A 14231-nucleotide genomic window follows, 5' to 3' on the forward strand; every position below is an offset into this window, starting at 1 on the left:
TCACGCAGGAATTGTGTTCAGATTGCAGTCAGGATCATTCGTGAATGCGATGATAAAAATGAAAAAAGTTCAAATTCTTCCTCTTTCATTTCTGTTTTTTCCTCATCCTCTCAGTCCTTCATAGTGTCACACGCTCATGGACGTCTTATTGTTCTGCCATAGACCCGTCTTCCTGCTGGCTGCTTTTGCTCCGCATGTATGAGAATTGGTTGTTGAATATTATTTGGGCTCAGTAGTTTCTGCCGTCAAACCCATCCTCACGTTCACATCTGAAGGTGTGAAGCCAGGTGTTATCCCTGAGTAATTTTCCGCCATTACTTTGTAATGACATTCATTAGGCGGCACCTCTGTGTGGCTGTGTGAGTGTTTTTTTTGTCTTTCATGCCGTAGATCCAGCCGGCACCCCCTCAGGGCCTTTGGGCTGAGGTCTAATGACCAAGGCAGAGTTAATCCTCAGGGGGACGCGCAGTGCACTTCGCTTTGTAGATTAGTGCTTTGAAGGAATGTCACAGCACTGTCTCACTTTACGTCGCCTCTAGCTCACCTTAACCCCTCCCCCACGCACGCGTAGACACAAGGCTGGCCCACCATGCACACAGTAAGAAAGATCGGACTCTTTTGGGTTTTTTTTTGCACGTGCACACATTCTTAATAACAAACACACATCTACTGAGAGGCCCTCACAGTGGGAGCCACAATAATGGGCACCCTGCCATCTGGAGACTCTGTCCAGGGGGGCATTAACAATGGGGCCACTCAGTATGGCAGGAGACATCGTAAGTGCAGACATATCTATGTGGGAGTGTGTGTGTTGTCAATTAAACAGGGGACGTCACCGGATCTTCCCCACCTAAACCAATGTTTTCTCACCCCCTACATCCACCTCCAGGCTGTTGGTGCTGCTGTGAGTGGAGCCACGGGCCCGAACGCTCTGAATAATGTAGGGACTCATTTATTCCACGCTCCAAAGATGGATGGCGTGTGTGTATGTGTGCAGAGAACATATGCGGATTTTCTGTCTACCTACACATAATGACATCCACTTTCTGGGTTGATTTCTGCTTTTAAGTCGGTCAAAGTCTTTTTTTTTTCCTTCTTAAGTTTATAACTAGAGCACGCTGTGCTTGCGTCTACTTTCTTTCGTGAGTTGTTTTTCACATTTTTTTTAATAGGACTGCAGCACTTAGAACCATGGAAGCTGCTAATTGGAACAAAGGAAAGTGTAGTGGAGCACAAACGCAGCACTTCAGAGAGCTGCAGGCGCACTCTTCATGCACAATTCAATACAAAAATCGACACCATTTTTTCACTAATATTGTCTGAATGTGGATCAAATTTGATCATTTATTCCTCTTAAAACAAGTTTTGTTTCCATATGACAGAGTCAGCCATTTTATGTTGCTGCATCTTTTGTCTTTGATACGCCGTTGATGTCTTAAAACATAAAAACAGCTGCATGTTTCTGTAACATGTATATCGAGAATAAAAGTGGATTTTCTTAAAGGTGATAAACAATCATAAGAAATTTACCCTTTTCCCTGTTCTATGCAGCCCATGAAAAATAATTGTCACTAGCAAACCCCCGCCCTGCTCCTCCTTCCTGCAGCCTTTTATGAAAATAAGATCTAGAGAGTGGCTAATTAGGCGTGATTCACGGTGAAGGAAGGGGAAAGAGAGGAATGTGCATAAATCAAGAGCAGGAGGAGCAAAAATGGACCGACAGACTGGTGATTAATGTGAAGGCTGTAATGCACGTCAACAGAAGACAAATGTAAGCATGGGGAGAGGTTTCCTTTGAAAGGAAAAAGAGCACAGAGACTATTTGAGCCTGAAAGACAGTAGAGGAGCAGCATGAATGTATTAAAAAAAACATCAAACAACTCTTTTTCCAACCACAAATATTCTTCTTTGTCTTGAAGACAGTGCCAGATGAAAACTGATTAAAAAAATGTATGTACACCATCAGGATTCTATCATTTATAATTCTATCTTAAAGCATCAGGGGAAACTAGGTTCATTTAGCTAATCTGACAGTGTAGACGCCATGATAGCAGATTGAAATGGGAAAAAATAGTAAGCAAATAAAGTCACATAAAAGCCAAATTCGACAACATATTTTTTGAAGGAATTTTTTAAATTATAAAAGGACACTTTAAAACAAAGTAAAGTCATCAAAAAATTAAAATTAAATTAATCAGATAAGGTGGATGTGATATTTTAAATAGATGAGTTTTGAGTTGTTATTTAGACATTCTGAGTTCGTTATATCATGTGGTGGTAACAAAGCTCAGAAAAAAAGCAAGAAAGTAAGAACTTTATCAGCTAAATCAGCATACTCTGCAAATCCTTCTCCTGTGTGAAGTGTTTCAAAAATGTCCTGCTTGACACCAACTACAGTGTTGAAGCTCCAACAGCAGCTGAGATCACTGTTTGGCTCCTGGGGCGTCTCTGGTGCAGCCACAGTGGTAACTACTGAGGGGCAATACCTGACTGTTCTCCTTCACCTGCCACAGAATGTCCCACCCTGATTCACTGCAGAACACGACGGGAGAAGGATACATCTCTAGACTCTGCTGAGAGGCCACCACACAATTACCCTTGGTAGAAAAGAAGTGAATTTCAATTAAAGCTGCAAGCGGTGTTGTTTGGCCCACAGGCGCTGCCTGCCCTTGCCGCCCTACCATTGCCCCCTTTTTACCTGCCCTTACTGGCTGAGAAGCTGCTTCACACCTTCACTCTCCCTGTCTGCCTCTTCCACCCTGGTCAGAAATTCATGTGACAAGTAAAAAAATAAAAAAATAATAAACATCTGCATAGCAACCTTTTAAGTCACAATCTGCAAAAGTACATTTTTGGAAATTCTTTGCAATGGAGGTTTTCTGTTAACCCAGCCACATTCCTGATTTTCTCATCTTGTATTTCATGTCATTTCATTCAGCTTGAGCCAGGGATTCATGTATTAAAGTTTCATAATAATCTGGTTAAAAAGGAACGCCATTTTTCTGCGCTTGCCACACTAACGCTGATCAAGATCCACAAACTTTAAAACTGGGCGTACCCCGCCATTACCCAACAGTTAGGTTGGCTCCAGCGGTCCTGTGACCCCAAAAAAGGATTGAACAGGTTTTGAAGATGGATGGACGAATTTTCTTCACTGTAGTTGTGCAGATGCAGCATCTATGTGTAATGAACTCAGTGATCATTGACTGAGAACTATACTCATGATCATCAAAGATTCAAAACTGTGCAAGTACAAAATGCTGCATCTTGAAACTAAAGGAGAAAACAGAAAGTTAAAAGAGATGCAAAATGTTGTACTCAGGGAAACCTTTACAAATAAATTATGTTTTTTTATGGAGATTGAATACTTGAATCTGTAACAGTAACAACAGGCACCAGGTCCATATCGTTTTTGTTCATGCTTGTCTAGGAGACCTGTGACGAGGCAGCTGCTCCAAAAAAAGGAAATGGAAAATAAAGTAAGATCTCTTCCCTTTTATTAACATGTTAAATATTTATTTCTTCCGTTTCCTTTCATTGGTCTTTGTTGTTACTGCAGTTTTTATTTTTTCATTAAAAAAAGGTTTATTACCTGACTGCTTCTTCGAGGATCACTGCCTTTAGCCGCCTCACAGGCTCAGTCCACCTCCATTTAACAAGCAACTGTGCTCTGTAGAATAGAATATTGGGAATACGGTACTAACAGAAAATGGATGCTCACCCGTGGCACCACAAGTACTAATGATGTGTGTCATTTGTACACTGACAGCAGCAGTGGCATGGCAGTAATAAATATATGAGGCATCAAAGTAAAAAAGTTAAGTAGAACTGTTTTTTCTCTCCGTTATCAGGTGCTCATAGTGACAGCTCCAGCATGACCCTGCACAGGACGGAGAGGGTTACATGATGAGTGACTTCATGACATGATCGTCAAACCTGCTGACGTTCAGCACACATTACAGTCTCTGTCTCGTAGCTTATCTGACAGTTTTCCTCCAAAGTGACGTACGGGTTCTTCAGATAGAGGGGAATCTCAAAGTCTTGTTTGTGGAGACAAAAACTGGGATTCGAGAAGCTGACCTGTTTGGGAAACACACACACACACACACAAATAGAGAGCTTTTGCTTTCTGTGATCAGCAGCAGACTCGGGCCGAGCGCAATTCATTAAGCTGAGCTACCTTCAGCTCCGGGGAGTGATCAGTGTTTCTTTTCTAGGTCACTGACGATGCAGTGAAATGAGCTCCTTCACACTCAGGACTCAGGTCTCCCCTCTGATGGAGAAAGCAGCCACAGCTCCAATTAGACCTCCCTGCACTGCTAACACCCATCCGCTGCTGGAATTGGAGCAGTCATCTCGCATTCATATGACTTCCGCTACACTCTGTACCCCAAGTCCCAGAAGAGGCCAGAGAGAGACGAGGAAGGATTGTTTCCTGATTGCCAGCAAGAGGAAAATGGGGGAGGGTTTTTGAAATATTTAGCATCAAAGAGGCTATGATGCACCAATGAGGTTTTGTTTTGTTTTATATTTGATGCTGGTAAACTTCAGAGGTACACAAGTCTTCCATTTGAATCACAGAGATGTCACAGTCGATGAGGATTCCCGGTAACTCTGTGCACGGCTCTTTCAGGATTATTACAAGTGGGGAAAAACAGCAAGTGCTTACACGACATCTGCTCATGAGGGGCATGTCTAATTTATGCAGAGAACCACTCTTTAATTCACTAGTCACATTCACAGACTTTTAAGATCAAGTTGGCATCTTTTCAAAGAAATGGAAACTCTTCCAATTGCTTCTTAAACATGCCAAACAACTAAAACAACACACACTCGATAACACAAATTTCTAATCAGCTAATCACATGGCAGCAACTCAATGCATTTATGCATGTGGACATGGTCAAGTCAATCTGCTGCAGTTCAAACTGAGCCTCAGAATGGGGATGAACAGGGATGTAAGTGACTTTGAACGTGGCATGGTGCCAGACGGACTGGTCTGAGGATTTCCAAAAGTGCTGATCTACTGGGATTTTCACCCACAACCCTCTCTAGGGTTTGCAGAGAATGGTCCAAAAAAGAGAAAATATCCAGTGAGCAGCAGTTCTGTGGGCAGAAATGACTTGTTGATGCCAGAGGTCAGAGGAGAATGTCCAGACTGGTTCCAGCTGATAGAAAGACAACAGGAACTCAAAGAACCACTGGTTACAACTGAGGTCTGCAGAAGAACATCTCTGAACACACAACACATCCAACCTCAGGACAGATGGACTACAGCAGCAGAAAACCACACCGAGTACCACTCCTAACAGCTAAGAACAGGAAACTGAGGCTACAATTCACACAGACTCACCAAAACTGGACAACAGAAGAACTGAAAAACTTTGTCTGGTCTGACAAGACTCCGTTTCTGCTGCCACATTCAGATGATAGGGTCAGAATTTAGTGTCAACAACTTGAAAGCATGGATCCATCCTTACCTTGTATTAACAGTTCAGGTTGGAGGTGGTGTAATGGTGTGGGGGATATTTGCTTGGTACACTTTGGACCCTTAGTACCAATTGAGTATGGTTCCAACACCACAGTCTACCTGAGTATTGTTGCTGACCATGTCCATCCCTCTCTGACCAAGGTACCATCTTCTGATGGCTACTTCCAGCTGGATAAGACACCATGTCATAAAGCTGGAATTATCTCTGACTGGTTTCTTGAACATGACAATGAGTTCACTAGACTCAAACGGTCTCCACAGTCTCCAGATCTCAACCCAGTAGATCACCTTTGTGATGTGATGAAATGGAAGATTGGCATCATGGACGTGCAGCTGACAAATCTACAGCAACTGTGTGATGCTGTCATGTCAATTTGGACCAGACTCTCTGAGGAATGTTCTCAGAACCTTGTTGATTCTATGCCACCAGGGATTAAGGCAGTTCTGAAGGCAAAAGGGGATCCAACCCAGCACTAGGTTGGATTAGTGTATATTTGAAACCAAGTCTCTCATTTTTTAAATATCTTTAAATGAAGAAAGAAGAAAATCATAAAAAAGTCAGAAAAATTATCTGAAACCTGTTTTAAACCAACATTTAAGTTTTAGATGCAAAGAAAACACAGTTAAGGTTAAATATCAGTCTTTTCCAGGTTTGGTTTTTGAAATATTTTGTCATGGTGCCTCTGGGAGCCCTCCCCCTCCCCTCTCTGCTCTGCTCTCCTGATTGGACCCAGCTGTTGGCACTCACCTCATCACCAGCCAGCTCTACTTAAGAGGAACCTTTACCAGCATTTATCGCCAGTAGAATTTTAATGGTGCAATTGTAGGTTTTTTGAAAAGAACTAGGTCATTGAGGAGAATTTAGTTTGTTTTTGTTTTTTTAGTTAAATTTGGTTAGGTAATCCCCACTCTGACCCACACTCCAACACAGTAAGTGGCGGTAATGCACCTTCACGTTAGTGCCTCCCGCCAATAAAATCACAAGAAGAAGAAGAAGAATTTATCGCCAGTTTGTTGGCCCTCTATGGTGCTTACCTGGTCACGCTATTGAGTTTACGCTATCTTTGATGCTTCACTTATTCCAGTTTGTGCCTCGTCTACTGGACCAATGCCATTTGTGCCAACCTGGGTCCTTTCTCCACACAAACCAGCAGAAAATCCTCAGAGATCCTTAACCTCCAGCCATGCCACGTCTCCGAGCCACGTCACGACTCTGAGCCTCGCCACTACTCCAAGCCATGCCACAACGCAGAGCCAAGACTTCAATTCACACAACTCCTACCCACCTCTCAAGAGCTGCTACGCCTTTGGACAAACATAGTTTGTACTTACCCTCTGGTCACCATCTACAATCTGGGACAATAGATCATTGAATCCAGTTCAATCTCCTGTTTTCCTTCCGGGTTCCAGCAACTGGGTCTGCTCGGCCTTGCTGATCATGACATATTTGCTATTTGAGGCTATACAACAGGCTGGCGAACTGTTCAGGGTGTATTCCGTCTTCGCCCAACAGTTAAAATGGATTAAGAGGGTTCTGAAGATCAGTGGATGACTGGATGAAAGTTGAGGGTGAACATCGAAATGAAAGAACAATCAGCACAGGAACCTTAACAACAGACGGCATTCCTTGTTTGTAAGTTGTATAATGTGATGTGTGTACCTATCATTATTTGGAAAGACTGCCCCTCCGTAAACCACCACCTCAATGTGGTGGAGGGGTTTGAGAGCTCAAGAAATCCCAGTAGCTAAGCTGTTTGGTGTTTTTACCCCTAGTATGGTCTCCTATGGCAGACAGGTCCTGGGTGATGAGTCAAAAAGTGGTTTAGAACCCCCTTTATGAGAAAAATGAACCATGATCACATTAAGTCACCTGGATTGGAGTCACTGGGGCCCCACTCTGGAGCCAGGCTTGGTGCTCCTGTGGGCCCCTGTCAGCCCCAGCCTAAAATGATGATGTGGGATCACTCTCCCATGGGCCCACCAACTGTAGGAGAGCTCAAAAGGGGCTGGTGCAATGGCGGCCCAAACTCCGGTTCATGAAACTTGGCTTTTGGGACATGGAACCTTGCCTCTCTGAGAGGAAAGGAGCTCGAGCGGGAGGCTGAGAGGTACCTGCTAGATATAGTTAGGCTTACCTCTAGGCACAGCCTGGGCTCTCAAACTCAGTCCTTAGAGAGGGATTGAACCATTTTGGAGTTGCTCATGGTGAGCGGCGGCGGGTTTGTGTGGGCTTATCCATGAGCCCTCAGCTCAGCCGTTTTGAGGGTTGAGGTCTTTTCTGGGTCTTCAAGGGGGGTGGGGGTGTTACCATAACATTTGGTTTTCATACCCAACAGGCTTGGCAGTTTCTAAAAATTCTCAAATTTTCGGAGAAAACCTTTTGTCAAAACTACTCTCCAGGGGGATGAATGTACTGTGAGGTTATTCCTGAGCTTCAAGGTGGACACACAAAGATAATACACTCAGATAATTTAAGAATACACCGTAAAAGTAAAGCTGTAAACCAACTTTAATATTCTAGAGAATGATCATCCGCATCAGTACAAACCATTATTTAAATGAACATCAATTTAGTGAGTAGATGAATAGTTAGTAACGTCAGGAGTTCTGGGATTTCCCAGTTTCCACAGCTTGGGTCCCAGAGGGGCCGAAGCACATGCTAAAAACTTATGCTGCTTTTGTTAATTAAAGCTGTCAGTCAAAAGTCTGTTTTTTTGTTTGTTTTTCTTTGTTTCTTTGTTTCTCTCTCTGGATCTGTTTGTGTCACTCTGATCAAAGCTGGGTTGAAAACAGAAGCCCATATCCTGCCTCCGTGAGAGTTTCATGTCTATTTAATGCAAGAATCTTAAGTGCAAAGTTTTAGCGTTCCCAGTAGTTTTTCCTCTTTGTTATTGTTTCTAAATCTTTTATTCATCTTCTCTCCCAGTAGCTTCACATGTTAAAAGCATTTGATTAGTTTCCCCGATCTTGCAACACAAAATAATTTTTTCCTGCCTCGAAAGACAAAGAAGCTGTTAAATACGTTTGATTTGTGAGATATGAACATAAAGTTGCCACATGCTTCAATCGATGCCTTTTTTTGTTTGTTTTTTAGAATAATACAGACCTAATTAAATTACGTTTTAGGTCAACTTACAACAGAAATAAAAGGTTTATGCATATATTTATGCTGATGATCTATTTATAAATTATTTTAACAATGAAACTGCTTCAAATTATTTTAGTCCTAAGTTTGAAAATAAGATTTGTATACAGGTCTGTTTTTGCAAAATCTGTTCATTTTTTTGTGATAAATACAAATAGGAATAAATGATCAAATATAGCCTTCATTTTCTCAAGAAGAAAAGGCAGTTTTCTTTAATATAAGGCTGCTTTTTACTCAGAGGTGATTGTTTTATGAGAGTGGCTGGATTTGATCTTTTTCTGAAGGTCCAAAAGTGATGCTTGGCAGTTTTGAGGGTCTCCTTTTGGACCATTCAAGTTTTTTGAGCCTCACAGCTGCACCTGAGATGGTTTCTGCTCCTGTGTTCTCGTCTTTTTGTTGGCTAATGACTGATTAGCACTGTGATGCCAAATGTCAGCCACCCACCACCACAACAGGAAGTCACATTTATGAACCCAGTGACTTCCTGTTGGCACATTTAGGTAAATATTTGGACCAACAGTATTTCATATTGTAAAGTTTAATGTTGTTTTTTCCATGTTTTGTTTAGCATGAGGATTTACTTTGTTTTATTTTACTCTTGTTTCTTTCTTCTTGTTTTCATCTTCTCAGTTTCTATTGCTTTTTTGTCTTCACGCCTGCTCCTGATCTGTTCTTGTTTGAAGTAAATAGTTCCCTCGGTCCACTTGGTTCTGTGTCAAATCAGGTTCTCTTCAGTTTAGATTCAATTAAAACAATGTTATCTTATAAATAAATAGTTATAAAAAATTAAGACACATGTATCCCTTCTATTACAAACAGGACCACAGATTCTGGTCAAGAGTGAAAAAGCACGATGAAGCTCAAAGGTGTGGGCAGATGTGATGCTTTGCTCGTCCGTCCATCTTTGAAGTTTTTCAGGGAGTCCACACTCTGTATTAACCCTTGTGCTATCCTAGGCACTTTAACATTGGGAGTTGGGTCATCTAGACCCACTAGAGAGTACTCTGAGCCTTTTTTCTTCAATGATTTGTGATCTTCACTGGTGTCCATGGATTACATGAAGTCTTTCCACCTTTATCCACCTTTGTCATGGTATGGAGAACACATCAATGTAAGGGTGGGGGGGGGTCATTTGAGATAGCACAAGGGTTACGGAGCTGTAGTCAGGGAGGCAGAGTGTGTCTCAGAGCTTCAGCACTCGGTCGTCAGTTTCAGTTTTGTGGATCACCTGCTGACTTCAGTGTCAGAATAGAACCTGCAGCTGATGACAGGAACCTGGTCTCTGTGGGAACCGCCCTGCAGAGCCTCTGATGGGAGCCTTTATTTAGAGCTGGACAGCAGAAGATGATTTATGGGTTTTATCACAAGGACTCCATTAGATTAACATTGATTTTGCATTGTGAGATGATTGGAAAATTCTGGTAAAAGCACTGGGTAATTATGTGAGGCCACGTTCTCTGTTTTTTATCTTTTCAGTTTATTTTTTACATTTCCAATAGAAAACATTTTATTTAAAACTTGTAAATTACACTATTTTTGTCAGTCAAAAGTTTTATGTTATTTGTCCCAAAGATCTTTTTTTTTCTATCCAGAAAAACTTACATTTTCAGAAACATTTCAAAATGTTAAATAGCCTTTCAAAACACGAATTTGTTAAAGCATTTAGTGGAAACTTTTATTTGAAAAAGAGCAAAACTGGAAGATAGAAGCATTAACAGGAGTGCAGTACAGAATCAGAGGGAAAGTAATGCAAATGAAAAAGATTCATCATGAAGAAAAAAAACGATTTTTTTTACATTTCAAATGAAATTTGAACATTTCTGAGGGTCCTAAATAATAAATAGTCATTTTCCTTTCATCTGTATTTTGCAGTTGTAAAATAATGTCAACACATGTAGATAAATGTTGCATCAGCTAACAAATTTTTTGCAAGTTTAGAATAATTTGGTGTTTTTGTAATTTATTTGTGGGTAAAAAAAAAAGATCCTGTGCTTTAAAAATAAACATTTAAAACTTAAAAAAACAACATTTTTTGGTCTTTCACTATTAATCTGATCCTCATAACACGACATACACACATACGCATGAACAAGTGTTTTTTTTTCATGAGAGGCGGATCTGTTGCATGTTTAAAAACAGCAGGGGCGACACCAGCAGTCAGACCGCTGTTGATGATTATAAGGACTGTCTGTGCAACGCTGGGGAAAACCTCCTTAAAACGCTTGGGAGGGAGGGAATCTAGGGGAGAAACTGATGGTTTACTCTGACTGACCAACTCGTTTAAAAATTGAAGAGACACGGGCGCAAATTCTCTGAAAATGGGCGTCAACAAAAGTCAACAAACACAGGTCAAAGGGTCAGAAGAAGGGAGAATAATGCCAGCCCTTGTGTTTGAAAACTTATTAAAATATATTGTACATGTCAGGTGAAGCTTCTAGAGAATCTGCCTGTGGGACATTAAGAGCATCATTTCAAAAAGCCTCCGTGGGTTATGCTGATTAAAAATAATATTGGCCAAGTACTCTTTTTTTTGGCCTGTTTTATAGTGTCCTGATGAAAGTTCCAACAGTTCTTCAGGATTTGTAGGGAGATCTGTAATTTGTCCTTCTTCCAGCAACGTTCTGCTTTTCTACAGGCCCTCCGAGCTGCTCGGGTTCTCCCATTGAACCAGGGCTCAGGTTTAGAACGAGGCTTTAGTATCTTTAGAGGAGCCACAGATTCCAGGATGTTACTGCAGGAGGAATGAAACCAGGAACTGAGCTCCAGAACATCAGCAGCAGAGGAGGGAGCCGTGAGCTGGTTAAAAGCAGAGGAAAACTGACCAGCAGTGGAAGAGTTAAAAATCCTGCTGCACTGAAGAGGAGCGGTAGATTTAACTGCAGCATGTGAAAGTCCAGCTTCAAACACCACAGGCATGTGATCTAAAATAGCTGAGTCACAGATCTCCATGTTAAAAACAGGCAGTCCACAGGAGAGGATAAGATCCAGTATATGTCCTTTATCATGAGTGGCTCCAGAAATCCACTGAACTACATTAAAAGTCAATGATCTCAAAGAAGTCCTTCACCAACGGCTTTTCAGGACTACACACATGAATATTAAAATCTTCAACAATAAGAACACGATCATAAAATGGGATAATTTCAGCCAAAAAGTCAGAGAAATCCTTCACAAAGTGTTTGCTGGAATTTGGGAGGTCTTTAAACAACAGCGCACAGCACTGGGTCGGACCTTCCCACCTCAAATAAAGTCAGTTCAAAGCTGGAATATGATGATCACAGACAGCATTGGTTGCACTTAAAACCATTTATGAAAACAGACGCCGTTCCTCCTTCCTGTCCAGACTTCTGCGGGGAGCTTAAATAAGAACAACCTTCTGGTACAAGTTCTACTAAAGTACTGCACTCACCGGGACATGCCCAGGTCTCAGTCACAAAGAGGAAATCCAGCGAGAAGTACAAAAAAAACCAACCTAATACTGTGTCCAATCTGACATGTTTCCCAGTATTTTGCTATGTTGATGTCTGAGATTGTGACGTCGCCTCGTCCAGCCTTCTTGGAGTCTTGGAGTCCATCGTAAAAGTTCCAGCTTCTGTCTGTGCCCATCTGTGGGAAATGCAACACAGTGATTTTGAGCACCCAGATGATGTGTTATGGCCACCAGCTCCAGCGGTTTGTGAACAGGACCTGGTCTGAGGTGGACTCTGTGTGTAAAATACAATAAAAATCCTCCTATTTCACATTTTCACAAATAAGACAAAGGTTTCACAAATCAGAAACTGTGTTTAATGCATTCTCTTCCATCTAACTCATAATTCAATGCTGGTTTGAGCAGTCCAGGTCCTGTGGTTTTGGAACAGGACCTGGTCTGAGGGGGTCTTAGTGTGAAAAATGCAGTGGAATGTTCCTTTAGTGAAGCCAGCTTCAGCGTCCTCCAGGCTGGCTGGAACTGAATGGAAAACAAGTAAAAAAAAACAGAAGATGTGAAACACACTGCATACAGGAACCCAGAACCAGAACCACAGTCCCAGAGAACCCAGAACTCCCAATGTCTGTAACAGAGGAACCACAAGTTCAATTCACAACTGAACATCTATTGAAAACACTCCAAATGATGAGGAGAAAAATACCAATAAAAAAATTCTGCCGAACCACCAGACCCAAGGGTGCTGCAGTCCCAAGCAGCTCCCACTGGAACCAGGGCCGCGCCTCCATCCGGTGTTCCGTCGGTCCGGGACACCCGTCCGCCGAGCAGCGACGCCCGACAGAACCGAACCCTGGAAAACAAAGTGACGCAAAGCAGCAGCTGGATCCCGTTTGGGAGAGGAGCGCTGCAGGTGGCAGAGCAGCACCGCACTGACAGAGAGATGTGCAGAAATGAATCTGAAGATGTCAGATTGAATCAGAGGCTGTGGAAGTGACTCTGTTCCGTCACACACCTGCAAATGCAGAAAAGAGGCTCAAAGCCCAATTCTGGACACACCTGGCACCTGTAGCTCCGAGCCACGCCCACACGGGGCTGCAGGCTCGGAATGAGAACTGCGGGAGGGGGCGGGGCTTAAGCACTTTTCTCCATTCTTATTTCAAATCCAAAACTAAGAAGAACATCGTTACGCAATGCAGTAAGAACTCATTTCAGAGCTTCCATTCTGCATGTTGTATTTAAAAACACTTTTAGAACATCCATCCCATCACTGACTGACCACATGCTGGAATATGAATCAACATCATCTTAGCGGTGAAAAGCTCCGCGAAAAACAATTAAGGACTGTTGGAACTGGACCAGACGAACCAGAACCTCAGACTGAGGCCCCTCCCCCTTTGCGGTAGTTAGGTTCCTTAAAGCATCTTTCAGAAGGAGCATCCTCCAGAGATTACATGAAAATAAGGAGGTAAAATAGAAATACACAGCAGACACACACGCATGCGCATGAATCAAGGTCCAGGTTTGCGCATGCGCAAATCTCCAGGTTGTCATGGAAACCAAGTCTATGATATACATGACGTTTTTTGTTGTGGAGTAACTGGCTCTGACCTAGGATTACACAAAATGATGTCATCAGAAAAAAAGCATAAATACCCCCCACATCTTAAACTCACCAGAACTTTCTAGAAGCACTCAGAGCCGTAAGGTCCTGCAGGTATTCTCTAAAGTTCAAAGCCCCCTTTGTGAAAACAAAGTTGGTATTTCTGTTTATCATTACACGACATCTTCAACACTAAATTATCACCACGAATCATGATGGATTCTTCTTTGTCGGATACTCCCTGTGAGGTGAGAGAGGGCTTCATTCTTCTCGGCCGCAAAGGAGTTTATAAGGTGGAAAAGTTTCTTGGTGAAGGCTCTTATGGAAAAGTGGCCAAATGTAAGAAACTGGGAACTGACCAAGTTGTGGCAATCAAAATCATTTGGGGTTCAGGCCAAATGGAAATCAATGCTCTGGAAGAGCTCAGCCAGATCAACGCCGACGATCACAACCTGGTCAAGTTTGTGGAGAGCTTTAAATATAAAAAGTACACGTGCATCGCTTTTGAAGTGTTGGATCAGAGCCTTCTGGATTTCATGGAAAAAAGGGATTTCCATCCCCTGACTGT

At 42.2% G+C, this 14231-nt stretch overlaps 1 long non-coding RNA gene across 1 annotated transcript; it reads right to left on the reverse strand.

Annotated features, from left to right (window-relative positions):
• Positions 1-12399: 12399 nt before the first annotated feature.
• LOC144984461 (uncharacterized) lies at positions 12400-13069 on the reverse strand. The gene is made up of 2 exons (XR_013648174.1): positions 12767-13069; positions 12400-12688 (listed from the first exon to the last, which is right to left on the reverse strand). It is a non-coding gene; the product is annotated as an uncharacterized LOC144984461 (long non-coding RNA).
• Between the last annotated feature and the right edge of the window lie 1162 nt (positions 13070-14231).

This window comes from Oryzias latipes, chromosome 16, assembly GCF_053564925.1.
Source record: "Oryzias latipes strain Hd-rR chromosome 16, Olatipes_Hd-rR_3.1".
Lineage (NCBI taxonomy): Eukaryota > Metazoa > Chordata > Actinopteri > Beloniformes > Adrianichthyidae > Oryzias > Oryzias latipes.